Consider the following 22,265-nt stretch of genomic DNA (forward strand, 5'->3'; position numbering starts at 1 on the left):
GACCTACATATATGTATGTATATATATATATGTATATATATATATATATATGTATGTATATATATATATATATATATATATATACATACATACATACATACATACATATACATACACACATATGTATACATACATTCAGCCACACTAGATGCTGTTTCCAGAGCACGATACTATAGTCTTTTGAGATTGAAGGATGCCAATAAAAAAATATACATACATACATGCATACATACGTGTGTGTGTATATGTATATGTATATGTATATGTATATTTATTTATTTATTTATTTTGTCACAACAATATATGTAAGTATCATACAAAAAGATTATATAATATATAAACATATATATGAGTAAATATTAGGAGGTATAAGCATATATATATATATAGGAAGAAGAAAAGAAAAACAATAGGACAGGAACAGTAGGCACGTTTGTGCGCTTATGCACGCCCCTTATGGTCCTCTTAGGAACGGGGTGAGGTCAATGGTAGGAAGTTTTTGGATAAAGCTTTTAGGATTATGGGAAGAGACCATAGCGTCAGGTAAAGTATTCCAAACATTGATAATTCTGTTACAGAAGTCATATTTTCTGCAATCTAGATTAAAGCGGTTGACATTAAGTTTAAATCTATTGGTTGCTCTTGTATTATTGCAATTAAAGCTGAAGTAGTCTTTAACAGGAAGGATATTACAATAGATGATTCTGTGAGTTAAACTTAGGTCTTGTCGAAGGTGACGGAGTTCCAAGTTTTTTAAGCCTAGGATTTCAAGTCTAGTGGGATAAGGTATTTTGTTGTTTTCAGAGGAATGGAGAAATTGTAAAATATTTCTGGACATGTTCAATTGTATTGATTCAGAGATATGGTGAGGGTTCCAAACAGGCGAGCTGTATTCTAGAATTTATTTATTTATTTATTTATCGTATTTTTATACCGCCCTTCTCCGAAGACTCAGGACGGTGTACAGCATAAATAAAACATAAATATCATAAATATTTAAAATACAGTATTCATTAAAAATGTGATTCAATAAGCTGAAAAATTAAAATTAATAAATAAAAATTATAAAATAGATTAATCCCCTTAAGAACCCCACTAATAAACCCTCGATTAAAAATTTATCATTAGGCCAGCCCTGCTTCATGAAAGAGGAAAGTTTTGAGCTCGCGCTTAAAGGTCCGAAGATCAGGGAGAAGACGTAGACCCACAGGTAGTTCATTACACAGGGCCGGAGCCCCCACAAAGAATGCTCTTTCCCTGGGGGTCACCAGCTGACATTGTCTGGCTGACGGCACCCTGAAGAGGCCCTCTCTGTGGGAGCACACAGATCGATGGGAGGTTACTGGCGGCAGCAGGCGGTCCCGTAAATATCCCGGTCCCATGCCATGGAGCGCTTTAAAGGTGATGACCAAAACCTTGAATCGCACCCGGAAGACCACCGGCAACCAATGCAGCCTGCGCAGGAGAGGTGTTACATGGGAGCTACGAGACGCTCCCTCAATCCCCCGCGTGGCTGCATTCTGTACCAGTTGGAGCCTCCTGGTGCTCTTCAAGGGGAGCCCCATGTAGAGAGCATTGCAGTAATCCAGACGGGAAGTAACGAGGGCGTGAGTGACTGTGCATAACGAGTCCCAATCCAGGAAAGGGCGCAATTGGCGAATCAGGCGAACCTGATAAAAAGCTCCCCTGGCGACGGCTGTCAAATGATCTTCTAAAGGCAGCCGTGCATCCAGGAGAATGCCTAAATTGCGCACCGATTCCCTGGGGGCCAACAATTCGCCCCCCACAGTCAGCGATGGAATTAGCTGACTGTGCCGGGATGCTGGTATCCACAGCCACTCCGTCTTGGATGGGTTGAGTCGGAGTCTGTTCATCCCCATCCAGACCTGAACGGCCTCAAGGTCATCACATCAACGGCTTTGTTGGGGTGGTTCGGGGTGGAAATGTACAGCTGAGTGTCTAGCAAATGTTTTATATGCTCTGGTTAGTAGTGTAGTGTTTTTGGAAAAGAAGCTATGCAAGATTAGGTTTACAACTCTTAGAGCCTTTTTTGCTATGTAGTTGCAGTGGGCTTTGGCACTTAGATCATTTGACATGAAAACTCCAAGGTCTTTAACGGGATGGGGGTCATCTGTAAGGTAATGTCCATCAAGTATGTATTTAATGTTTGGGTTCTTTTTTCCTATATGTAAGACTGAGCATTTGCTGGTTGAGATTTGGAGTTGTCAAGTTTTAGACCAAGCGGTTAGATGATCAAGGTCTTTTTGAATGATAGATGTATTGTCGGTGGTGTGCCATAGGATTTTAGTTTTAGGAGAAGTTTATCGTGTACTACTGAGTCAAAAGCTTTGCAGAAGTCTATGTAGATTGCATTTATTAATTTGCCTTGATCAAGATTTGTAGTCCATATGTTTTTACAGTGGAGAAGTTGTAAGTTGCATGATAATTTTTTCCTGAAACCAAATTGTTTATTGGAGAGTAGGTTGTTAGTTTCTAAGTGTGAGGTAATGGATTGGTTGATGATTGATTCCATGACTTTGCAGGTGACTCAGCACAGAGAGATTGGTCTGTAATTTTTGACTAAGCTGGGGTCTCCTTTTTTGAAGATAGGGATGACTGTGGCTAGTGACCAAAGTTTGGGAAGGGAACTGGTAGTGAAAACTTTATCAGAGATTATGCTTAGGGGTTCTGCTATATTAGTGGAAAGTTTTTTTAAGAAGTATGCACATAGTCCATCGGGTCCAATAGATAGCGATGGTTTCATGTTATGAAGAGCTTTTCCAACATTATCTTCTGTGAAATCTATATGAGTTAAGTCATCATATTCATTGCTGGTACGTTTGTGGAATGTCGGATATGTGTCATCGCTGTTAACAAAAACTGAGCCAAAGAATATGTTGAAGAGGTTTGCTTTAACTGTTTCGTCATTACATTCTTTGCTGTTAGAATCTTTTAGTGGTGGGATGGATCTTGAGTCTTTAAGTTTATTGTTAACAAAATTATAAAAGGCACGATTGGAATTTGTGCACAGAAGGTCCTCTTCTTGTTTGGTGTGGTAATTTGTGCATTCAGTTTTTATTTGGTTGCATATATTTCTGTAGCGGTTTTTGAAATTTGCTACATAGCCTTTTTTGTTTCTTTTCCAGAGGGATTTTATTTTTTTGATTGAAGCTTTTCAATCAAATATGGGTAATTTGCTTTTCCTGATCATGGTTGTCATTTGTGGTACATATAGTTTAATGACTCTATTGATTTCAAGTAGGAAAACTCTATAGTGGTCTTCAGAGGTTATATAGGTTGCAAACAGATTTTGCCAGTCCAGAAATGAAAGATCGTTGTTTATAAGGTCATAGTTGGCTTTTTTGAAGTTGTAGATGGGGATACTATTGTTATGACGATTTAAGTATGGACGTATATTGAGACGAAAATCAATCATGCATATATATATTGTGGTTATCCAAGTGCTTAGCTTTTTGAGAACAAGGGGAGGGGGGAAATTAAAGAAATCCTTGAAACATGCTGACTTTCTGATGACTACAAGGAGACAACTATGCAGACTCATTGGGGTAGGGTTTTTTGTTTTGTTTTCTTTTTGTCATCAGTAAAGAAGTGGCTTTGCTGTTGTTGTCTTCTATTATTTTTTTAAATATTGGACCCTACAACCCTATTACTACCTGATATTTTCCCCTCCAGCTATCAAACACTTTACACTTTTGAGGCTTTTGATCAAGAAAAATTGACCACCCTTTGTCACCTGCTTGAAGCTGGAAGATTAATTTGTCTAATTTGTCTAATTCTATGAGCTACAATAGGTTGCTGACCTATAAGTTGGAATATATTAAAAAAAAATGACCCTTAGGCCAGCTTTCACCACTTTTGCATCCTCTAGACATGGATGGGAATTCAAAATTTGGGGGGGGGGAAACATCTGGTTGTTATTAAGTTGGGAAAAGCTGCTTGTTGATAAATTAGTCTTTAGGAGAATACCATATAGTACAAATTCATGTAAATCATGAAGGACTATAATACACTGAGCCATGTTTATAAAATCAAAGTGATCAGCTGATAGGAAAATACAAGCTTTGCTCCAGAAACATTTCAAACAGCTTTTAAATATAACTATTTTTTGGATTAAAACTTGCATAGTCCCAGATGGTACTCTGCATATATTCAGAATAATTAAGATGCAAATGTATTCTAGCATCTTCAGAGATTGTTGAGCACACACAGTAGCATAACACACACCTTAAATTAGAAATGCAAATGAAGGAATAAGCTTAAAAACTGAATATTTTGCCAAGTAAAAGAATATAATAAAATACAGGTGATATAAATGTCACAGCCTATTAAACTAATGTCCTCTTAAAATTAGCAAAATGGCACCATTTTCAGCAAGAGGTGAATTCTTTTGTTACTGAAGCATAGCAGAGAACTACAACAGATTTTTTTAAAAAAATCCAGGAAGATGTTTAAAAAAAAACATGAGGCAGCGGAAGCTCATTCATTAAAATGTTTAATGGGTTGTATCAGTTGCATGTAATTGAAATAAAACATCAGCTTTATTCCTGAAATAGTTTATACAGATTTTGAATACAGATTCTTTGATGCTGACATGGTTTCTCAATAACAGAGGCTTGAAATAAAAACAGAAAAAGAATATTTTTATTCATTTCAACATAGAAAATATATACATACTTTTCTTTGTATTTAAAGAGCAGCCTTCTCCAATGCAATAAAAAGAAAAGATGATGTGCATAGGAAGGCTATAACCCCCAGCACTGAGGTGAAATGTGTGATATCATAAGGCTATTATTTAATCAAGGCAACATCTGATATGATACAGTACATAAAATTCTGTGTGAATTCTGATAGGTCCTTTTCACATTCGAAAGGATTCCAGACAGCGATGGGATCCTACCGGTTTAACAACCGGTTCGCTGAGCCGCATACGCAGTTTGGAGAAAAGTCAACTTCTGCATTGCTGCTGGCAAGGAAAACAGCTGAGGCACGGCAATCCACTCTTCTGCACCGATCAGCTGGGCTTCAGAAACTGAAATACAGGTGAGTATAACACGGAGCGGACATTGAATATAGCAGACCTCCATAATCCAAAGGCCCAAGGTTACAGGTGGCCCAAAGACTCCTTTAAAAGCTATTACCAAGTAGTGTTTTTTTTTAATGTAACCTAAGGAGAGAAATATTTAATAACACCAAAGAAATAGATATGCAAGTAGTCTTCAACTTATGACCACAACTGGGAGTGAAACTTCCATCACTAAGTTGCGCTTGATTCAACAGCCTTTTGAATGTAGTTGTTAAGCAAATCGCCCAGTCATTAAGTTAATCATATGGTTGCTAAATCTTAACAAAGATGTTAAGATTCCAGCATTAACTTTTTATTGGAAACAGCTGGGAAGTATACAAATAGTGATCATGTGACCCCAGAATGCTGCAATTATTATAAATACATGCTGGCTGTCAAGTTCCTAAATTGAGATCACATGACCACAGGAATACTGCAATGGTATAAGTGTGAGGACCAATCATAAGTCACTTTTTCATGTGTACTGTATCATATCAGATGTTCCAGTCATAACTTCAACCAGTCACTAAAGGAATGGTCATAATTCGAGGAGTATCCATACAATGGGTCAGAGTTTCTTGCAAAAATCAAATCCAGAAGCACACACAGATAACTGATTCAGCTGGATTCATTAACTTCTTTATATATATATAATAACAGATGAAGTATTTACAATACCAATATAGATTCTTCTTCAGCGTAGTAGCAGTTACAACATAAGGCAGGAAACACTAGTTAGTTTCATTTCAGCAGAGCAGAGGAGCATGCACAGACTGCTTAGTTTCAGTTTCAATTCTCTGCACAGACTCAGAAGCTGCAGACTAAGACACGCCCTGGCTCCAGTCTGTTTCAGCTCCCAATTGGCTGACTTAGTTGCTCTGCCTATTCATTACCATGTCTCTGCCAGTTCATGAATAATCTGACACAATGTATGCAATATATGAAGACAATATTCTTACATATATTGTAAAGGTTAAGTTTCTTAGGATATTATGAAATAGTCAATGACAAATCCATAAATTGTTCACTTTGGTTCTGACACTTGATAAAGCTACACATTTATTTAAGCCGGAACACCCCCAGTGACTTATTGCACCATCTAGAGTCATCCAACCATCTTTGTGTTATTATAACTGTAATGAGGACAGGCTTTTTATCACTTTAATGATAGCTGGATATGGTAGAAGTTGCTATAAGTCACTTATAGAAAATGGCCTTATTGACAAGTTGGGAGCTCAGAGTCTTAAGTCAATGGATGATGGAAATCATCCTGTGAGAAAACATTTGTGTGGAGCCCAATCTCTCTCAAGAGAGCCTCTTTGAGAAACAGGATTGCATTTTATTACAGAGGAATGTGCTTTGACAGCTACAGAATTCCACTTGAAAAATTTGGCCTTGCTGTGCTGAAATAGTTCCCAGACCTCTAAAAGTTGTTATCAAATTGTAACTTTTAATGGAATAAGATAAATTGGAGAGTAGGCATAATAACTAAATTTAATTTGAATGAACTCTCAGTAACAATGACAGGAAATCAAGTTAATTTTTGACCTGGCTTTATTCTAAACAACCAGAAATAAAAAATAACTTCTAATTTAATTGAAATGCAATGGGAAGGAGTCTCCATTAGCTTCTACATGAAAATATAATGGGTTGTACAGTTTTTCTGGACATGTTCTTTCACTTCCTTTCTGAAGCTAGTCTCCTCATTCATTAAAAAGAGAAGTAGAGAATATGAAATTGGCTAATATACAATGTGGATTTAAGAATTCATCCAACTACTCCCCCCCCCACAAAAAAAAACCACACACATCATGATGACCTCAGACTTGGAAAATGCAGATCTCATAAGAAGCAAGATAAATTTTAACCAGTACACCCATTTCCCCTTTTCAGCTCTTCCAAGTAGCTCAGTAACAATGGGGAAGATTGTCTGAAGAATCTTCCTTCCTAGTATCTTAAGCACTGATATTGTGGGCATATTACATATTCAAGCCTCTGAGACAGGGGGATATCTGTGTTGCATCCTTAGAACGGACAGTGAGAATGCTTTAAGGTGAAGTTTTCCAAACAACCAGTCTATCAGTTCCTCAGAACTTTACAACAATTTCATTTAAGGGAGCTCAGAATATTTTCAAACTGTCTTTCCCTTTATCAAAGCTATGCTGATATAACCATAGGCATAAATTTATTTTTGCAAATCTAGAGCTTGCTGAGAATATCAGCCTTTTGCCTCCAAGCTGGCCAATATTTCAGGGTCCTTGGTGCCATTAGCATATCCTAACCACCTCTCTCCAGCGCATCAGGTAATGAGTAACAAATTCCTTCCAAAAGTATGCCATCCAACTCCAAGGACTCCAAAGGTAGAAGATTTAGTAACTAAAGAGAAAGCTGGCCTTAGGGATCAAGATAAAGCTTATCTTGGATGGACCAGAGACAGCAGATTTGCCGTTTGAGGATATTCCTTGATCCCCCAAATGACACTGGATTTGCAAATAACAGTGGAACACATTTGTGTAACTAAGATTAATAATAACCCTGTCTGAGCCTGTCATCTTTGACAATAATTATCCTTGGATGCAACTCTTTTTTTCTATGGATCTACCCCTGAAGAGTGCTCCCAAATTGCAGTTTATTTGAAATGAATGCTATACATTGAACTATAGGAAATAAAGTGCTTTTTCTTACTAACTGCCAATAAACTTTGTTCTTTGGCAAAAGGCTTCAGCTTCAGGATGGAAGTGTGAGCCAGCTTTTAATATATCCAATAAAGCACAAAGATACAAATAAATAATCCATTAGTTTTTGTTAAAACTGATTTATTTTTTTAACCACGTTTTATTTTTGCTCATCTTCAGACTTCAATAATACGAAATTATCAGTGTGTGATTACGTGTACATGAAGTGTCCCATGTTTAATAGGTACCATCATTCTTAAATGGTAAGATGTAGACAATAGTCTATTGGCTTGGAGGATGGCCTCTAGATTACCTAGATTTTGACTAAAACATGGCTCTGGTTGCTCTTGCGGCATGCAGGCCAAAAATGGCCAAAACTGAGTAGAAATAGTTCTTCTTATGATTGTCCATTTAGCAACTGTTCAAAGCTACGACAGGCACTCAGAAAAGTGGCTTACAACCAATCCTCACATTACAATTGTTGCACAATCAAGATTTGGATGTTTGGCAACCCATCTGCAAAAGTTGCAGCATTCCATTGCCATGTGACCACCATTTGCAACGAAGCTATCAGGGTAGATCACAAGTCACAATCACATTATGTCCCATTTAATGATCACAATGATGTGTTTAATGACCATTGGGGAAAAAAAGGTCATAAAATTGGGTGTGGTCACATGATGCTCTAGTTAATCTCACTGCTTATCTACAAATTTTCTGGTCCCTATCATGGTTGTAAGTTGAGGACTATGTCTTAGCAGGGAATGCTGCATATGGCAAGGATTCAACTATAGTACAGTTACAATACTAAAAATAAATATAAAGACCAAACTGACAGCAACAGGTACAACAGCTAACCCGATCGTGAAAATATTGAAATCATATTTTCTTCCTTCTAAGTTCAATCATCAATCAACAAGTAGTCAAGAAAAAATGCCGCAGATAAACACTCAATAGAGCAGCCATGGAGGCCTTGGAAAAGCTATTCAGATGCAGTGATATGTCTATACAGCAAAGATCAGAACAGTGGAAGCCATTCTATTCCCTGTGACACTCTGTGGAAGTGAAAGTTAGACTTTAAAGAAGCACATAAGAAGGATATTAACACTTTTGAACTTTGATATTGCAGAGGATGTCTGAAAACACAATTGTCAACCAAAAGCAAGCAAACAAACAAATAAACAAACAAACAAATGGATCATTCAATAAATCAGCTCAAAGTTCTCACTACAAACAAGACTCAAATTATCCTACTTTGTATAAATTATGCAAAGACCTAGCTCTTTAGACATTCTCTAACGGTAAGAAAGATGAAAAGAAAGTAGACAATTAGTAGCATGATAGATGGACTCAGTTACAGTGGAAATGGGAACACCAGTAAAAGACCTGAAAAGACCAGTTAGGAACAAATTATCATGGAGGAAATCTACCTATCTATAATCATCATGGCTCAGTGGTTAGAATGCAGTATTGCAGACTAATTCTGCCAACTGCCAGCAGTTTGATCCTGACCATTTTAAGATTAACTCAGCCTTCCATCCTTCTGAGGTTAGTAAAATGAGGATCCAGGTTGTTGGGAGCAAATTGCTGACTCTGTAAACCACTTAGAGAGGGCTGTAAAGCACTATGAAGCAGTATATAAGTCTAAATGCTATTGCTATCTGATTGTTAGGAGTCAACACCAATTTTATGGCACACAATCACCCAACGTGCAGTTTATAGTGATATCACAGAGTGGAATGGAAATGAATTCTGTGCATGTTAATGTCTAAGAGAAAAAAAATGGAAAGGATGTCATAAACGTAGTGAAGTTATTGGGGAAAAATGATAAGACTTTGTCTAAGATGCCGTTATTGGAGAAGTGTTCAAATATAATTTTGGCTTGTTTATGAAATGCCTGTGCAAACTTGTTTAAAGAGTACATTTGTGCCTGACTGAGAGCTGGAAGAGTTCAGTTCATTTGAGAAGATGGAGCCCAGCCAAAATGGGTGTGTGTGTTTGTGTGGGTGTGCTTCAGAGAGACTCTTTAATTATCTTGCTAAAAGTCTGCTTGAGTTTTTCAGATTATGGTTTTGTAACATTAAAGGTGTCTTTCAGAAATTCAATGGTTCTCCCTACTTGATTTTGCCAGTTAGTGGGGTTTGACATGATTAGAAGTATGTTCCTATTGCTGGTGGCAAAAGTAAACTTCAGGGAGATTCATTGCTTCCCTATGCCTGAGTTGGATGGCCAATAAATTTAAATCAGCAACAACAACTTTGGAGCTAAAGCTTGATTGCTGAATTTTATTTATTTATCAACTCTAGATAGCTGCCCATCTCATCAGAAATGACTCTGAGCAATGTACAACAATAAAATAAAACAACAATATAAAAACATGCGTTATAAAAACAGCATTATAAAAATGTGAACAGTCATGATTATTTTTTTAAAAAAATATTTAAAAACCTGAATGCAGCAATGATGTAAACAAATCATTATTCATGGATAAGAATAGGTGGCGTGTTTACCACATGGATCATAAGGCAGAGAGAATAAGATAAAGAATAGCTGATGTCCTTTTGATTTATTAATGTGTTTTTGAATTGATTGTTGATGTTGAAGAGTGATGATTGGCAACATGAATGTATTTACACTTTTTGTAGGCAAAAATGACATGAGGGATAATGCCATATTATTTTTGCAGCAAATATTTTAGTATTAATTTGTCACAGACAAAAAATGAGGTGAAAATTTTCAACATAAAAGGAGGTGGATGAATTTGAACCTTAATAGAATGTTTATCAAAGATGGGGAAATTGAGAAAGATATTTTAAGACATCTATAGGTAATGGATAGATAGATGATAGGCAGATAACTAGAGAGAGAGAGAGACAGACAGACAGACAGACAGACAGACAGACAGACAGACAGATAGATAGATAGATAGCCGATAGATAGATAGATAGATAGATAGATAGATAGATAGATAGATAGATAGATAGATACCCTGTTTCCCCCTAAAATAAGACATCTCCTGATAATAAGCCCAAGAGTTTATTTCAGGGTTCAAAAAAATATAAGACAGGGTCTTATTTTCAGGAAAACATGGTAGGTAGTAGGTAGGTAGGTAGATGGATGGATGATGGATAGATGGATGGATGATAGAATTTGATTCACTGACTCAATATCTAGAGAAATATGAAAAAAACTAGTTGTGTTTCTGCCCACCTTATTATACAGAAACCTGAGCTGGATCTATCAGGAGAAACATACAAGAAATTTGAAGATGGTGAGAATGGCTTATTTAAGAAGTATAAGTAATAAAGAATGAGAAGTAGGGTTAAGAATGAACGGTGCTGAATGGCTGGAGATTGCATAGAAAGGTGAGAATCCAGCACAAGAAAAGCACACAGAGAGATTTGGACATATAGAGAGAACAAATGAAGATCTATAAAAGAAGAAAGAGTTTGTTGGTCTAAAGCAGGGGTGTCCAACTTCGGCATCTTTAAGACTCATGGACTTCATCTCTCAGAATTCCCTAGCAAGCAATGCTGGCTGAGAAATCCTGGGAGTTGAAGTCCACAAATCTTAACGTTGCCAAAGTTGGACACCCCTGATCTAAAGGTCGGGTAAGTTGGTGAGATTCCGAAAAAGAAAGAGAAGTTTAAAACAAAAGGCAATGACTGAAGCAGAGAATTGATCTGGTGAAAGAAAAAATGGTTTTCAAGGACAGAAAGGTTTGAGAGGAATAGGTAGTAGTGTTACTTACAGACTAGATTTAGTTAGATCTCCTTTTCTTTCCTCTTATCTCCTGCCATTCATTTCTTCTGTCTAGCACTGATCACTCTTTTTCTCTGGCTTTACATAATAATTTTGTCCCAAAAGGGAATTGTGTGTGCGCGTGTGTTTGTGTACATATATAAATGAGCATCCACTGTCAGTTTTGGGTTTATGTTTTCAGAGACTTGGCAACCTTTGAAGGACTGGCAAGCCAACCCCAGTCAGCTTCTGATCAGTTAAGAACACAAATATTATCATATCAAAAGGCAATTATTTTCTGAGCATTTTATAGTCCCTAAGGACTAGCCATGAAACACACCTCCTCTTCCAGTGCAATCATATTTCATCTATCAAGGACATGACCCTAGTTATTTACAGACTGTAATGAGACTGCCCACTGCTTGATGTTACCATAAATAAGCAGGTAAGACTGCTGAGTTTCACAAAATCCAGAATGATTGCTTAGTAGACGGGGATCATTTTAATAAAAAAGAATGGCATATGTAATCACTAAATTTATATTATGTGTGCCAGAGTGAACTCTCATTTCACACAAGTGCCTAAGCTTCATGCAGATCTATTACCTTTTCAGAAACCATCCTGCCTGTGTTTTTGTGATATGATGGAGTGGCATTTCTCAACCTTGGTAATTTTAAGGTAGGTGAACTTCAACTCCCAGAATTCCCCAGCCAGCACAGTGCAGAGTTAAGTCCACCTATCTTAAAGTTGACAGGACAGGGGAAGAGAGGGGAGGGGGGAGGGGAGGGGAGGGGAGGGGAGGAGAGGAGAGGAGGGAAGGGAAGGGAAGGGAAGGGAAGGGAAGGGAAGGGAAGAGAAGAGAAGAGAAGAGAAGAGAAGAGAAGGGAAGGGAAGGGAAGGGAAGGGAAGGGAAGGGAAGAGGCATTATAATAGCTTTCTCTGTATATCTGGTCAAAACCATTACATATCCCACGATAAGCATATATAGAATTGAAGTTTCATGAAATTTTGGGAAATCCTACTTATTACAAGGCAATAAAAATGAGTTGTGAAATTGCAGAAAGCTTCAATTGAGTTGAGGAAAGTTGATCAAGCCAAGGTCCAACAGAGAATATTAACTTTTAAACTGCATACAGAGTGAAAGGGAGATGAGTGCACAAGTTGCCCCTTAACAATTTGGCTTTCCAGTCAATCACAATCCTGAGAGACAACTGTTGTCACAAACAAATAAAATTAAATAGTTCCACACTTCAAGCTAGAGCAGATGATGCAAGAAAATGAAATGAGCTAAAAAAAATTAAATGGAAAAAATTATAATAGCTATGCAAATCTTCAGTGAGATGATTCAACTCAAAGATAATTTAATAAAACTACCATACTGAGTATATCTGTGAAGTGAAGCAATTTTTTATATGGAAAATCGGAGAAATCACATTACTTTCCATTGGCCATTTTTCTGGCTGCTCAGCAGTCTCCCTCACATGTCCATATTCACAGAAGCTATTGGCTTTGGAAATAAATTGATTGGTCAATGTGTTTCAGCTCTGCTGGATTTGTTCCCATTTCCTGACAATTAAAGAATTAATCAGTGGAACAACTTGCCTCCAGTTGTAAATGCTCCAACACTGGAAGTTTTAAAGAAGAGATTGGATAATCATTTCTCTGAAGTGGTGTACGGTTTCCTGCCTAAGCAGGAGGTTGGACTAGAAGACCTCCAAGGTCCCTTCCAACTTTGTTATTCTATTCTACATTGGCATAATTAGTTATCTGTGCATATTCCTGTATGATGTGGCCCAATGGTGAAATCCAATTTTTTTTACTACCAGTTCTGTGGGTGTGGCTTGTTGGGCATGGCAGGGGAAGGATATTGCAAAATTCCCATTCCCTCCCCATTCCTGGGAGAAGGATATTGCAAAATCTCCATTCCCACCCCACTCTGGGGCCAGCCAGAGGTGGTATTTGCCGGTTCTCTGAACTACTCAAAATTTCCACTACCGGTTCTCCAGAACCTGCTGAATGTCAAGGTTCCAGAAAAACCTCTTCTGCATAAAAAAAACTCAGAAGCCATTGTCTTTAAGAGATCTTTACTAGCATGAGGAAACTGGCACACGATGAGTGAAATTCCAAAACTGAATTTCCGGATTCTTTTCCCAGTTATACAAACCCCAAGAGTCCCACCCCCCTGACCCCTTTGATGGTCACATGGTCCCACGTTCTCCCAGTTCATTCGAATATCTTCTTGCCACTCTTCCTGCAGATGTGAACACCATCCGACCTTGACCGCTTGAAGAATGTTACCATACCCCTCAGCCCCCCTTCCTCCCCTCAGGGGAAAAATGTGGCAGCGTCTGGAACCCTAAAGTCTAATATGGTTTCCAGGCCTGACAGGCGTCCCCACTTGGAAAAGAAGCTATATCCAGGAAAGAAAACAAAGAGTCGATAAAGAAGAGTGTCAGTGGTCCACACTTCCCTTCTACCCCCCCCCTCTCCAAGAGGTTTTTTAGGTTTGTCAGGGAAAGTGTCGTGAAATTGTTTAATCAAATTGTCCGCATTTACTTTCCAACTTTTGACCCAAGTAGATTCAGATAATGGATATCCCTTCCAGTGGACTAAATATTGTAATTGACCTCTACATAGTCTAGAGTCAAGGATTTTCTTGATTTCATAGTGGGTTTCACCTTGGATTATCAAGGGTGGTGGGGGAGCGGCAGGTTGAGGTCTCAGACCAGACTGTCTAGCAGGTTTTAATAAGCTGGTATGGAATACCAGGTGTATTTTCCCCAACATTCGAGGGAGCTTGAGTTGGACGGTAACGGGATTAATAATTTTTACAATGGGGAAAGGACCCACAAATTTTGGACCGAATTTTCTGCTGGGTATTCTCAATCTCAGATACTTAGTAGATAAAAAGACTTTATCTCCAATGCGAAAAGGGGGTTGAAGGGAACGGTGTTTGTCAGCTTGGGCTTTGTAATTCCGAGCTGTCACAGCTAAGGCCTTTTTTGTATTCTCCCAGCCTTTTTTCAATGAATTCATCCAGTCCGTTAGGGAAACGGAAGTGGGGGGTTGCACAGGGAGTTCCGGCATTGGAACGAAGTCCATGCCGGTGGTTACTTGAAAAGGGGTTAACCCCGTGCTGCTGTGTACAGCATTATTATATGCGACTTCTGCAAATGGTAACAAATCTGACCAGTTTTCTTGTTGGTAATTTACATAACACCGTATGTATTGTTCTACCATCGAGTTTAATTTTTCAGCCGCTCCATTGGTCTGCGGATGGAACCCAGAACTAAGTCCTTGAGAGGACCCAATGGACCGTAGGAACTCCCTCCAGAACTTGGCTGTGAATTGAACACCCCTGTCGGATATTATCCTTTTAGGAACTCCATGCAGTCTGTAGATGTGTTTGACGAAAAGCTTTGCTAACTTTCTCGCCGATGGCAATCCACTGCACCCAGTGAAGTGGGCCTGTTTAGAGAACAAGTCTACTATGGTCCATATCACTGTATTTCCTCCACTAGGTGGGAGTTCAACAATAAAATCCATGGCAATCTCTTCCCAGGGTCTGATGGGTTCGGCTACGGGTTGTAGGAGTCCAGGGGGTTTCCCTGGTCTGGATTTCATGGTGGCACAGGTAGCACAGCTCCGGACATAGTCTTCGACATCTGATTTCATTTTTGGCCACCAGAATTGTCTTCTAGCCAAGTGGGGAGTCTTTAAAAATCCAAAGTGACCTCCTAGGCGAGAGTCGTGGCTTCTCTGTAGTATAGGCAGCCGCATAACGACGGGTACATAAATCTTGGTTCCTTTCCAGGGTATCCCATCCCTTAAGGTGAGGTGTGGCAAGTTTTCCTTAAACCAAGCATCGTCAGTGAGTGCTGATTTTAATTCCGCTAGTAGTTTATTTGGTGGGATGTTAGTACTATGGTGTGATCGCGGTCGAGTAATTGCTTGGCTGGCCGGTTCGCTATCGGGAATCATCGCATGTATTACCTCTTCGCATTGGCTGTCAAATTGTGGTTTCCTAGATAGGGCGTCAGCCAGTAGATTTTGGTCGCCGGGGATGTATTTGAGGGTGAAATGGAACCGTTTGAAAAACTGAGCCCATCGAACTTGTTTGGGAGAAAGCTTTCGAGGGGTTTTTAAATATTCGAGGTTTTTGTGGTCGGTCCACACCTCGAATGGTTCTTTTCCCCCTTCAAGGAAGTGTCTCCAGGAGAGGAGTGCCCAGCGTACTGCAAAGGCTTCCTTTTCCCAAACTGCCCATCTGCGTTCAGTGTCCGTCAAATTTTGGAATAATGTCAAAGTTCCAGAAAAACCTCTTCTGCATAAAAAAAACTCAGAAGCCATTGTCTTTAAGAGATCTTTACTAGCATGAGGAAACTGGCACACGATGAGTGAAATTCCAAAACTGAATTTCCGGATTCTTTTCCCAGTTATACAAACCCCAAGAGTCCCACCCCCCCTGACCCCTTTGATGGTCACATGGTCCCACGTTCTCCCAGTTCATTCGAATATCTTCTTGCCACTCTTCCTGCAGATGTGAACACCATCCGACCTTGACCGCTTGAAGAATGTTACCATACCCCTCAGCCCCCCTTCCTCCCCTCAGGGGAAAAATGTGGCAGCGTCTGGAACCCTAAAGTCTAATATGGTTTCCAGGCCTGACACTGAATTTCACCCCTGAGGTGGCCTCATGCAACTGTCTACATAATATGTAGTGCTATAGATTAAGTGAAACTTAGGCAGGCAGGCAGACATTCAACCTGATCATTGCATCAGGCAATATTTACCACAGTCAAAACTGAATAATCTTCTGATTCCAGTAGTGCTAGAAAGAGAAATCGTTTCACTTTATTTTTAACTAGTTTAATTTGATGGAAGGAAATTTGTTTCAGAAACTCAAAGAAGAAAATCCCTTTTTAAAAAAACTGAAGAATTTTTCATGGATATGATTAAGGGGTATATGTGAATGCCCTGCCTTGTATTGAAACAATCCTGCCTTCAGCATTCTGCAGTCTCCACAGAATTTTGAGTTTCAGCTACATCCTTAGAGAAGATTTTTCTGTTTTTGATAGTTGTATTATTGTAAATGCTATGGAGAAATCCAACCTTTGAGAAATTCTTCCATAACAAGAAATTCATACATGTCTCTGTCTATATATTTGGTGCTGAATTTAGAAGGGTAATTTCAGGTCAGCTCCCACTACCAATAAAAGGCACAATTGTAGAAGCTCTGTTGTTTGTACAGCCAGGTAGATGGTATGTCAGGTGGCAGTAGTGGAAACTACCAAGCTACCACCTAAAACAAGAGGTAAATTCAGAGTTAACAATTTCATCCTGAACCTGAGATTTGAGGCTTCTATTTTCATGTTTTTTTTTACTACAAGCTCAACCATCCACTACAAGCAGGTGTTGGGAAAAAGACATTTTTTTTAACAGTCTATCATTCGTAACTTCAACATTATGTGGGAAACTGCACTTAAAATGCTATGGCAAAACAAGCTGAACAAACAGATTTACTATGTCATTCATCCTATAGTAGACTTTCCTAGTACATTTTCCCATTGCCGTCCATTAGTTCTAAACAAGCCCATAACTGGTTTATGGTGTCTATAAGTTATTTACAGTTCCTTTCCAGTATTTCTCTCTGGTGTGACCTCCTGCTCTCTATGCAGCTGCTTTGAAATCTCTAAAAAAATCTTTTCGTTTTCCTTTCCCTTTCTCTCACTTTAGTGGCAATCTCTATGCATTCCTGTTAGCCTTGTAAATAACATGGTTGATTTCTCTCTTTAGAGCTTCTTTATATACCAGCTCATGTTTACAACAAAAAAGAAAGCTCATTATGCACACTGGGGATAAGGAAGGTCTTCCCTTTATTGACTCCTAAAACAGGAGCAGCTTGATTTTATTTTTTTCCTTTATTCGTCTAACTTAATCTAGGGCAGAAGTCTTCAAACTTGGCAGCTTTAAGACTTCTGGACTTCAACTCCCAGAATCATCAGATTCAATCACCTCTTCAGCCAAAGAGGTTGTAAAAAAAAAATGCTTTTAAAAGGTTCTGGTGATCAGGCAATTCAGCTGGGATCGTCAGCTTTTAAAAGGTTCCTCTGGTGATCCCAGCTGAGTGCCTGATCATCAGAGGCTTTTAAAAGCATTTTTTTACTGAAGAGGTTGTAGAAAAAAATGCTTTAAAACTAAAAAAAAAAAAGTTGGCCACACCCACCCAGTCACATTAACCCCTACCACCACCAAGCCATGCCCACAGAACCGGTAGTAACAAATTTTACATTTCACCCCGATACTAAGGAAGATGTTTTGTGAGCATTGCTACCCAAGGAGACCAGGCTGCCTACTAATGAATTACACATTTCATACAATTTTAGCTAGTCACAAAGCAGACACTTGAGAAACCCTCAGTGTATCTAACTGCATCAGATAGGCAAGTTATATGTAGTTGCCAAATCAACAATAGAATAGAATAGAATTCTTTATTGGCCAAGTGTGATTGGACACACAAGGAATTTGTCTTTGGTGCATATGTTCTCAGTGTACATAAAAGGAAAAAAGAAAAAAGAAATACATTCGTCAAGATCATAACACTTAGTAATAGTCATAGGTTACTAATAAGCAATCAAATCATACTAGGAAACAAACAGAACAATATAAATTGTAAAAATACAACCAACATGGTTATAGTCATGAGTGGGAGGAGATAGGTAATCATAAGATACAACACTTAGTGATAGCCATAGGCTACTAAATAAGCAATCAAATCATACTAAGAAACAAAAACAATATAAATTGTAGAGATACAAGCAACAAAATTAAAGTCGTAAATGGAAGAAGATAGGTAATAGGAAGGATGAAAGGAATACTAATATAGTCTTAGTAAATAGTTTGACATGTTGTGGGAATTAGTTGTTTAGTAGAGTGATGGCATTTGGGAAAAATCTGTCCCTGTGTCTAGCTGTTACTGGGCAATGCTATTATAAATGGCACATGCATGTTCATTTTGAGACTCCGCTAAGCATAAATCCCTGCCAATTTTTCAGCCATAGAGTCATTTATTTTCTGGTGTAATTTTTGCTCATTTCTGTTTTTGCACAGAGAAGGCTTCGTTATCAGGACCCAGGACAGAGTCTGAACTGATGCAACAACAGCAACAGCTGTATTGCCATTTATGTGACAGTGATGGTCAGAAATGATTCTACCATTAGGCAGAAATAGGTAGCTACTGCAAGCAACTGATTTTGGTGGGAACTGAAACACCAGTGAACTTTTTATTATTTCATTTCTTACTGTAGGCTCTTTCGATTGCCGAAAGAGAAAAGACATACCGTAAGACTTGTATTTATCTCATGTACCAAAATAACTCGACCAACCTTTAGTTCTAATGGTGGAGCACTTAGGAGAGGGGGCATTTGTTGCACTACTTCAGGTTGCTTAATATCTTGGGCTGTTGTAACATCGTTTTCCATTGCCGTATCAGATTTCCTTAACATATGCTATAGTGCATGCTCAAATGGAGCATGCTTGCTTAATGCTACATAATGGAGCCAGGCTTCCCATTTCTGCAGCTTTCATTGTTCTATTCAAAAGTTAGACACAATCACTCTAAATTTCATAACGGAGAACCAGATTCTGTTCCATGTGTTATTAAGTACTCAAGAAAGTCTGAAATATAATGAAATAAATTGTAAAGTTTAAGGTATGTTTGCAGAGGCATGAAAGATCTTAATAGGTGGTAAAACAGAAGAAAAGGAAAGAGAGAGGGCGGAGGGAGGGAGGGAGGGAGGGAGGGAGGGAGGAAGGAAGGAAGGAAGGAAGGAAGGAAGGAAGGAAGGAAGGAAGGAAGGATGGATTTTATTTTTCTTATTTCAGGCAAGGCCCATTTTCCTGTCCATTTCACTATCAGAAAAATAAAGCCATTGTCCAAAACCACCTCAGGTTTTAGACAATTTCATGCATGTAATTATTTCACTAAAATTGAACTCACTCAAGGAAAATAGAAAAAGGCTTCAAAAGTATGGTTGTAGTTGAGGTCATGCCTGGTTATATTATTATTTAATCTGCAACTTGAAATAGATTTTCATTGGGGAGATGATGGTTACAATCAAGGTTGGGTAGTAATTCTTTGCAGATCTATCAGATTCTTTGCAGATCTTTGCAGATCTATCAAAACAATGTTTGATTGAATTCACATTAGACATGCACTCATAATATGTAACTCAGTCTGAAATGTTAGTCTAAGTACTGTGGCTTGCTTACCGTGCCTTAGCTTTTGGTATATTGTGTGAACCTAGCTAGTCATTATTTTATTTAGTAAAGCAATTCATATTATTAATTCTGAGTCTTTTATGGTTGAGGACAAGCATACTTTGTGAAGTGTCCTTTTTCCCTAAATCTCACATTCCAAATATGGGAAGAACAGAATTGATGGTTGATCATCACTGGTTAATATCACCTCACCAAAAATATTGAGGTATTCTGATCATCTCCTACCTCACCCAGTTTACCCTGCCCAAAAAGAATGTTTGAAAGCATGTGTACCATAAACGTTAAGTCCAAGGTTGAAATGCAGAAGGGTGCAGAAAAAATGATATTTATGCACCATCTGAAAATATTGCTGTTAAAGAAATTGTGCCCCAAAAATGATGTTATAGCACTTGGCTGTGCCTACATTTCCCATATTTTATCTCATAGGATTGCAGATGGGGATAATTCTGTGCACATTATTTTGTATCCCTGGATGCAATGTCTCAATATAGGATCAAAATGTGATACATAAAATAAATTAAATGCTGGTTCCTGGAACATAAGCCAAGTGGTATCATTGCAATCTATCTAGGATTATGTGTCCTTTCTATAGGCTACTAGAATGCTTTATATTAGAACACTTTTAATTTAATTCTCATTCTCAGGAGAAAGTTAGGTTATTAACTCAACTTTTCCCGCTATGCCATGTTTCATATTATTTTCTTCCTGGAAATCAGTTTGTGGTCGCCTTTGTCTCAAGTCCCTATAAACACCTGCATCAGAAGTAAAGGAAAATAAAACAAGCTTTGTTTTATTTCTTGTTTATCTTTAAATAATTCCCTGAATTATTGAAGTGGCTCAGCAAAACAAGTATGATACATCAAAAGCCACCTATAAAAGGTCCTTGCAATCCAGAGCAAGTTTTCCAGTTTTGCATCCTGTACAGCTGCTATGTAAAATTGGCATGTAAAATTTCCATAGAAGGAAAATAATTCTCCCACTTATACAGTGTCAGAATAAGTCAGTTAAGGAAGAAAAGAAATGTCAAGAAATGGTTGTGAATATTTTAATTATACTTTGCCAATAATTGAAGTCCTTCAAGCAGATCATAACATTAAAATGTTGAAATAAATTCCCCTTCAAATTTAGCTCCTTGATGACCACATGAAAACATCCATGCTGTTTTCATGGCAACATACACTTTACCACTGACTTCTTCCAATATTTTTTTCTCAGTTTCTGATTCTTGGGAGTTCTGGAGGATGTGCAACTGAAGGACTAAGTCAGACCCAGCTTACCTTTGCTGAGATCAAAAAAGATCAGCTAGATAATGCCATCTTCTGGGATATATTAATTTAGGAGGGATTTTAAACCCTGGCCATCCAGAGGAGTATGCCCTTTAAATGTTTTAATCATTTTATTTATAATCTCATTTCTTTGCACGGCCATGAAAACTGTTCATCTCTAAACTTAAATGTCCAATCATTTCAATCTTGAGAAAATGACATTTAATGTTCCTTCAATGTCCAATTTGTTTCTGTAGATCAGGTTGCACATGATGTAAATGACTGTCCGTCTTAGCTACATTTCTGCAGGGCGTTGATCTAATTTAACCAAAAGTACAACGTCATGATAATAGATTATAAATTTTTACCTGATCATTTTAGAAACAGCTGGTCAGGCTTTAATGGTTGTACTGATTTTAATTTTTTTTCTTTACTATTTGGCTATTTTTTATTTGTATGTTGCTGTTGTGAGTCATTCAGGATTACATTGTATATGATTTGTTGTTAGCTGTGAAGTCATGTCCGACCCATCGCGACTCCATGGACAATGTTCCTCCAGGCCTTCCTATCCTCTACCATCTTCTGGAGTCCATTTAAGCTCACGCCGACTGCTTCAGTGACTCCATCCAGCCACCTCATTCTCTGTCGTCCTGTTCTTCTTTTGCCCTCGATCTTTCCCAGCATTAGGCTCTTCTGCAGTGAGTCCTTCCTTCTCATTAGATGACCAAAGTATTTCAGTTTCATCTTCAGGATCTGGCCTTCTAAAGAGCAGTCAGGGTTGCTTTTTAGTACACCGTCTATAGTTTTTGTTAACAGCAATAACACATATCCGACATTCCATAAACGCACTAGCATTGAATATGATGACTTAACCCATATAGATTTCACAGAAGATAACGTTGAAAAAGCTCTTCATAACTTGAAACCATCGCTATCTATTGGACCTGATGGACTATGCACATACTTCTTAAAAAAACTTTCCACTAATATAGCAAAACCCCTAAGCATAATCTTTGACAAAGCTTTCACTACCAGTTCCCTTCTCAAACTTTGGTCACTAGCCACAGTCATCCCTATCTTCAAAAAAGGAGACCCCATCTTAGTTGAAAATTACAGACCGATCTCTCTGTGCTGCGTCACCTGCAAAGTCAGGGAATCAATCATCAACCAATCCATTACCTCACACTTAGAAACTAACAACCTACTCTCCAATAAACAATT

The 22,265-nt window shown here is 38.2% G+C and overlaps 1 long non-coding RNA gene across 1 annotated transcript; it reads left to right on the forward strand.

Annotated features, from left to right (window-relative positions):
• The first annotated feature begins 4,480 nt into the window (after positions 1 to 4,480).
• On the forward strand, positions 4,481 to 19,202 carry LOC131191706 (uncharacterized). Its single transcript, XR_009153564.1, has 3 exons — positions 4,481 to 5,061; positions 12,113 to 12,177; positions 18,610 to 19,202. It is a non-coding gene; the product is annotated as an uncharacterized LOC131191706 (long non-coding RNA).
• The last annotated feature ends 3,063 nt before the right edge of the window (positions 19,203 to 22,265 follow it).

The sequence above is a fragment of the Ahaetulla prasina genome, chromosome 1 (assembly GCF_028640845.1).
Source record: "Ahaetulla prasina isolate Xishuangbanna chromosome 1, ASM2864084v1, whole genome shotgun sequence".
In the NCBI taxonomy this organism is placed as follows: Eukaryota; Metazoa; Chordata; class Lepidosauria; order Squamata; family Colubridae; genus Ahaetulla; species Ahaetulla prasina.